General features: G+C 38.1%; 1 pseudogene; it reads right to left on the bottom strand.

Annotated features, from left to right (window-relative positions):
• Nucleotides 1-5,964: 5,964 nt before the first annotated feature.
• On the bottom strand, nucleotides 5,965-7,217 carry LOC113835375 (annotated as a pseudogene).
• Between the last annotated feature and the right edge of the window lie 353 nt (nucleotides 7,218-7,570).

Raw genomic sequence — 7,570 nt, 5'->3', positions numbered from 1 at the left:
TCATAAATTCTTAAACACTTGTCTAACCACAAAGTTATAAATAAATTTAAAATTATTGTGTTCTATGTCACAGAGAAATGTTTTCCAAAAAGGGTAACTCTAATTATCTTTAAAAATGGTTTGGGGTATACCTTCCTAAGCACAAGATTAAAAATGAAGAGATGTCATTACTCATTACTTAAATTTCAAATTCAGATCACACACATGTTATCAACAGAGTATTTATATTATATCCTGTCTGAAAGGGCAAACAAAATCAAACTGATATGTTTTGCTCCATTATATAAATGATTAGAGTGAGCCATCAATTTGCTGTTTTTAGTTAAAATATTACAACCGAGTAATATTTTGTCCTGTGCCGTGATCTTTGTGATCTGGTCAAAATAAAACATCTTTAGGTATACCATCAGTGTCCCTGCTAGCACTATTTTTAAAAAATATACCTCTTCTGACACCCTTACCTCATGCAGTTTATTTTGGCAGTGACTAAACATTTTGAGCAAAGTTTTTACAAGGTTCTCTGGGTAGTTTTCCTTTATCATGTTACTGCTTTTTTGAGAAATCTGCTAATTTCAGAGTTACAAGACCTAAACTTTATATGGATGTTAGTGCCTAAACTTCTAATTTGTTTTTTTATTTTTTTATCAAATGTAATTGCAGCTCAATTCTTCTATTCATGCTCAGTGTGCGTGTACATACCTAGTCATGCCTTATCTCATTAAAGGTAACTCTAAGTGTTTTCTTTCATTGTTTTCATCTTTTTAACTAATATTTATCCTATACTTATTATTTTACCAGTAAACCGAAGGACACACTTTAATGACTTTTGAGACTCTCATACTGAGGATGGGCCAACTGCAGCAATCAGAAAGATCACCAGAGAACATCAATAATCTTACAATTTAGCAATATTGATACTAACATTGCATTTACTTTGTCTTATAATGTACCTGATACTTCATTCTTTTTGATGGATAATTTTTTCAGTTGTTTCAGACAGTTTCATGAAGCCAGTGTGTAGTCATTCACTCTATTCATTGTAAAGTTAAATCAATTTTAATTAAGTTTGTATAAATCATATCATAACAATTCTCAGATAAGTAGTGCCAGATATTAGAAAAGCATAAATTCTAGATTATTTAATATACTCAATTTTAGCTCTTTTATGGTTATATTTAAAATGTCTTTTCTTAACTATGCATTGGCATACTCATACAATCCTATAACTTCTAAGGCTGAGGTAAGGTAATTACATATCATAACCTTGTATCAAAAAGCCAAACAAAGAGCTTGAGCAATGGCTCAGTCAGTATAACCACTTTCTTACAATCAAGAAGACCCCCAGTTTGGATACCCAGGAATCATGGTAAAGACCTGGGTATAGTGGTAAACAGAATTCCTGTTATGGTCTGGAAGTTGAAGAAGATAGGCAGATGCTTCGAAGGTACAGGGAAGCTAAAGTGGCCTATGTAGTTAAAGTGCCAAGCTAATGAGCTACCCTAAGGTACAATGAGTATCACAAGCCATGATAATCTTCTGACATGTGTGTCCACAAATGAATGCACTCCATTCACATGTGAACCTACCCAAAAGGAGCAAACACACACAAACACATTTTTGTTTTGAATTTTTTAAAGACAACATAACATTCACAATGCATAATGAAATTCCCAAAGAATAAAATTGTAAGTCACTGTGTAAATTTCTATTTTTACATTCTCTATATCACAAATAAATGTGTTTTCATGAAAAAGGGAGCTTTTACTTTTAGAAATACATCCAATTCCATGAGAACCCCCAGACCTCTCTAACTAGTAAGTGAATGGAAGATATTTACCTCCTATTCCTCTCCTCCAAATCCAATTCCCCAGTCTCAACCCCACTCTGTAGCAGATCACCTGTTTTGGCGGATTCTCACTCTCTGTCCCCAATCCCAAGGAACTAAGCAGATCCAGGGGAACACTTTTTCCCCTCCTTGTTTTGGCCGCCTTAGCCACATCCCCAGCCATTTACATTCCTAAAGCCTCAAATTTTTAATAAATTAATGTCATAATTCGCTCATAAAAGGTTCACTTATTCAACCCATATTACTTGCTAAGAGCTCCCAATCCATAATTGAAACTAGAAATTCCATGAAATAGAAAACAATAAAAATAGATTAGATATACAGCTGTTTCCATTGCATGTGTGGCTAAAATTAAAACTTAGCTAAAAATTCAATACATTGAGTAACCTCTGGCATTTCTCAGGTTAACTATGTCACCAGAAACAACTCTATATTATAGCATGTGGCATTGGCTATCTATTATAAGTCATGGCAATTAAGGTCACACAAGTAATAAAAGAAGTAAGTAGGCTGACTTTATTTTCACATTTTTAAAATTTTTAACATCTTTTATGTCAGAAGTCTCATGGGAACTACTAGTCACGAAAATGCTTTTAAAAGTCTTGCATAAATCACAGAAATTCTTTTTATGTTTTCAAGTCCCCTCCAAAATCAAGCCTCTTCTCTGAGACCATTCACTTATACATCATAGAGTGAGAGGATAGTGTGATGTGGGAGGAGGTTTGTTTCAATTCTGAAACATAAGTACATGAAATTCATCCAAACATCTAAATTGTGTAATATATTTGGATAGTGATCAATTGCTTTTATATTTCTTCTTTTTATTGGTCCATGTTAAATTGCACACATTTATTTTCATTATATTCAAACCCTCTCATATCCACCTACTCCCATACTCACTCAACTTAGTTCTCTTATAAAACCCAACAACACATTTGGTGCTTCCTGTGAACTATTGGGGGTATGTCCTTCCACTGAAGAACTGGTGAACCTATCAAGGGCTATGCACTTAAAGAAAAGTGACTTTCCCTCTTCTCTCAGCTGTCAATCATCAATAAATCCTTAGCAAGGGATGGGACTCCATGCCCATCTCCCTACTTCATGTTGATATTTTGTCTGGCTTTTGGTTGCAAAGGTCTTCTGATTTTCTGCATGCTGTCTTAACTGCTATGAATTCTATATGCAACTGCCCTGCTGTGGCCTTGAAAACACTCTTGCCTTTTACTCATCCACAGCCTCTAGTTCTTACTCTCTTTTCATTCATTTTATGCAACTGTCCTTGAGCATTAGGAGGATGAGGAGGCATGATATAGAGGGGCCATTTAGGGCTAAGAATTCTGTAGTCTTTTAATCTCCCCATAACTCAACCAATTGTGGATCATTCTGTTAACCACCATATGTTGAAAAAGGAAACTTATCCGGTAAAGGTATAATATTAAGTCATTAGGAGTTGGTTTAATAATATAACCATTTGGCAGAGTGATAGGCATAGCTTCTCCTTTAAGGTTTATGGCCTATCTGGTCACATGTTCTTGGCCTCAATATCAGGGTAAGATATGAATTTCAACTTATGGTGCAAAGTTTAAGTCTAATCAGGAAGTGGTTGGTTACACCCATGACATTCATTCCATTATTGCACCCGCAGACATGTTTTGTCAAGCTAGTTGTTATTGTAGCTTGCAAGTTTGACAGATAGTTAAGGTTGATGATTACATGTCTCTTCTAGTAGTGTTCATCTTCAAGCACTATGAAAAGTAGTGGGCAGGAATAAAACCTCTGCATGGGTACCAGCTTGGTTTCTACGTGTTCTATGACTCAAGCATGCACTGTGTGGTAGTTTAAAATAAAATGGCCCCAAAAGGAATGGCACTGTTAGGCATTGTTGAAGTAAGAATGGCCTTGTTGTAGGAAGTGTGTCACTGTGACATCATGCTTTGAGGTCATTTTTGAGCAAGTTTTGCTCAGAGTGACACTAATCTCACTTCCTGTTGCCTTCTGATCAAGATGTAGTCAACACCATGTCTGCCTGCATGCAGCCATGCTGCCTAACAAGATGACAATGGACTAAACCTCTGAAACTGTAAGCCAGCCACAATTAAATGTTTTCCTTTATGAGGGCTGCTGTGGTCATGGTGTCTCTTCGCAGCAATAGAAACCCAAACTAAGACATGCTGTCTTCAGCAAAAGGATCTTACCATTAAAAATCAATTGCTTTAAAATTAACCCTCTCTGCTTGTACTCACTCTACTTCCTTCCCTTTTTTCTCTCAAGTGTGGTTATAATCTTATGATCATCCTCTATTGTTGCTTATTGATGTTTAATTCATTTAAATCTTTGTGATTCCAGATTCTTTGTTTTTCTTAATGTGGTGTGTTGATAATTACAGCATTCTCCCAGTACCTGAGCATGTCTATTAATACTGTGCTACATGTTCTCAATATGGACTGTGCCATTTTGCAGTTTTGAAGGGATTTATTCATCAACTAGAATTAACCATACTCATTATATATAGCCAAATTACTTCTCTTTCCAGATTGTACTTCCAACAGCAATGCAATTGGCTCTCATTTCACTATTCTGTTGCTAGACTTAGACATTGAATAACTTTTCTTTGCTGAAGTAATCTATCACCAAAAGTTGTTTAATATTTATATGTCTTAACACTTATTCTTGCATTGTGAATATATTCTGTCTTCCTTCCATGTATTGCTCTATGGTTGTCTTTCATAAACATAAATCCTTTTGGGTAAATCAATGTTTTCTTTTTTTCCTAGTGGGTCTGACTGAAATCAGGAAATATGACAGGAGTCAGCCTAGGCTTCATTTCAAAAACATAAGTGGCCTTTGTTGGAGAAAAACACTATGTCCTGGAATCTTCCCTTGTGATTATATCTTCAGAGCAGATGAATACCAAAATACACAAGTTTTACTGTTAACTTGAAGGAAAGAAAAATCAGTCTAGAGTGATTATGCTTTACAGGAGTTAGCAGTATAGAGTGGGTGAATATGGGCAAGTCTGATGTAGTGACAGGGGTAATGAAGGGGTAGGAAAAAAATGAAAGATATTTACTTGATTTTAAGCCCCTGGTATTAACACAAGAACTTTCAGCATTTTTTTTCTTGAATTTTATAATTCTTTTCTTTTGTCTATGCTGTCCTTTATCTTCAGTTTTTCTAATCTATGATAGCTTTAAAATAAATAATGTATTTGAACAATACACTTCACTTAAAGGGAGATGTTTTCTTCAATATGCTAATTCCAGGCAGCTTAATCTTTACATTTCAATTTTTTTCTTTGCTTCAGCTGTTGTTTACTGGCATACACGTGGGCACTATAGCAACAGGCCTACAGATGGCTGAAGTAGTAGGCAAATGGAAAGTGAAGTGTAAAGTGGTTGTCTGTGGTGAGAGCTGAGTGGAGTGTACAAGGGGGAATACAGGAGGCTGTTCATGAAGCAAGTCAGGACCAGGGCCGAAGGTAATCTTCACTGGCATCCCAACCTCGTGTCCTAAGCCCTTCTGTTGCTGCCTGCCTCCTGATTCCAGGCTAGAGCTTCAAGAGTTCACGATGCAAGAGTTTCTGCAGGAACAAAGAACATGGAAATATTGCTGTCCTCTTGTGATAAACGCAGATGATTTCCAGTTCTGCATCCTCTTTTATCGATAGCTCAAGTAGGAGCCTATACGGGTCAGCTGGTCTCTTCTCCATGTTTTAAAGGTATTAATTTTCTGTGCTGTTCCAGCTCACCAGTGCCACACTAATGCACAGAGGAAAACTACAAGCATTGTGTTGCTTGCCTAAACTGTGGGATGGGGTGTGGTGGAAGAGAGACTCCCATGGTGTCATTACTGCACAGGTACCATGAAGTATGGTGTTGGTGAAGCCAGAGTCAAGGTGTCACCTTGTTACACAATGACGACAACTCCCCTCTTCAAGTAGACTCGGGCATTGCCAACATTCATAGCCAAGTTCACAGAAAAGTCTGAGTTCTCAACCCAGGCATCCTGGACTGCATGTTTAGACAGCATAAGAAAGATGTCACAATACACACGCTCATGGTTAGATGACTGGGGATGATGTGTCACAGCAATGATGGAAACATGTGGGCAGTATCTGGTCACCTAGTGGACACTCCTGCAATACGTGAAGAGGAAATAATGCCCTCACTGCAATGCTTGAAGGTGATCTTCATAGCACTCATGGCATCGGAATCTCTGGGGTCATTGGTAATGGATACCAGGTGGAAGAGTTCCTCCAATAACTGCATACAGTAGATGGCAGCTTCAGGCTCACAGGAAATCAGGTGCTTCGTGCAAACATCCAGCAAAGGGTAGTCTCTTCTAGCTGTTTCTCATGACAGAGTTAATAAATCTGCTCTATCTAGGACTGTGCCCTCAGCACAGCGTGGCCAGGCTTCTTGATCATATTCTCCAGCATGTGTATGGCACAGTTGACAGGTTTCCCAGGTAGACTGCATCATCTGATCATTGTCTTCTGTGCTAGGAAGTACTTCTCTGCAGAAATCTCAATGCCTACCTCACCACCAGCCACTATGATCACTTCACCAGCTTCCAAAATTTCATCAAACATATGTACAACTCCATGGTTCTCAGTTTTGCAGATGATCTTGTTGGTAGTGCCTTTTCTTCTAGGATCTGCCTAACTTTATACACATTGGTCATTTGCAGATGAAAGATTCTCAAATCCCAGGTGTACATCCAGCTCTATTCTGAATTTCAGGTCCTGATGTCTTTTTCTGACACAGCAGGGAAATCCACAGAAGCCCTGGGAAGGCCCTTGTCTTTTTGCTGTCTCTGACACCAGGAAGTCAGTATTGTTTTCCTTCACCTACAATGAAATGAGCCTGCCATCCAGTAGATCGTGCTGCCCACCTCTACCATCTTGCAGGTATTCGTGTAGTGAAGTCACTCAATGTTCTCTTCCCACTTTTCCATATAGGAATTGCTCAGAGTGATCTTCAGAGAGAGAGAGAGTCTCCCTTTGTCAGCTCCACCTTGTTAACCCCAATCTGGATCTCAGGTCCCTCTGTGTCCAGGTCCACTGTAACAAGCAGGTAGAGAATGTAGTGAGGGTCAAAGTGTTCTATGACTGTACACACATTCTTAGTGGTGTCTCTGTGGTACTCTTTAGTTTCATCAGAGAAGTTCAGACAAGCCACATTAATTTCAGACTTAAACAGCATATCCACAGATGGAAACTCAAGACCAATAGCACCAAATGATGTGGGTATTGTGGGCATTGATTAGCATGAAGGCACATTTGTTCCAAGAAGGTGTTAGGCATGGCTTCATGGAGTTTCTAGGTCTGAAGGAATGCCGTCCCAGCTTCACCCTGTTGGTCTGGTATCATTACTGAGGTCTGCAGGTGGCTCTGGTTCCTGTTGCAATGCCTAATGTGGGCTTCTAGAGGATCAGAACTGTTACTGCTGTTTCAAATTATTATTTTGAAAAAAGCAGTGTTAAAATGTATTAGACCTTTCTTTGTCTTTAAATGTGTATATAATGAATCCTTGAATTTAGTGTGTTGCAGGGCTGCTACAATGAATCTCAAATATTGCATCTGATTGTCTGCAGCTGCAGAGGTCACTGATGGATGAATTCAAGAAGGATAGATGACTACCCATCACAGCTTCATTAGGGACCACAATAGAGACTTGTAATCCATCTGTCTCTATTACTCAGTATTGTTTGGTTAGGAATCAA

Source organism: Cricetulus griseus, chromosome 4 (genome assembly GCF_003668045.3).
Source record: "Cricetulus griseus strain 17A/GY chromosome 4, alternate assembly CriGri-PICRH-1.0, whole genome shotgun sequence".
NCBI lineage: Eukaryota > Metazoa > Chordata > Mammalia > Rodentia > Cricetidae > Cricetulus > Cricetulus griseus.
This window is presented reverse-complemented; position numbering and strand designations above follow the sequence as displayed.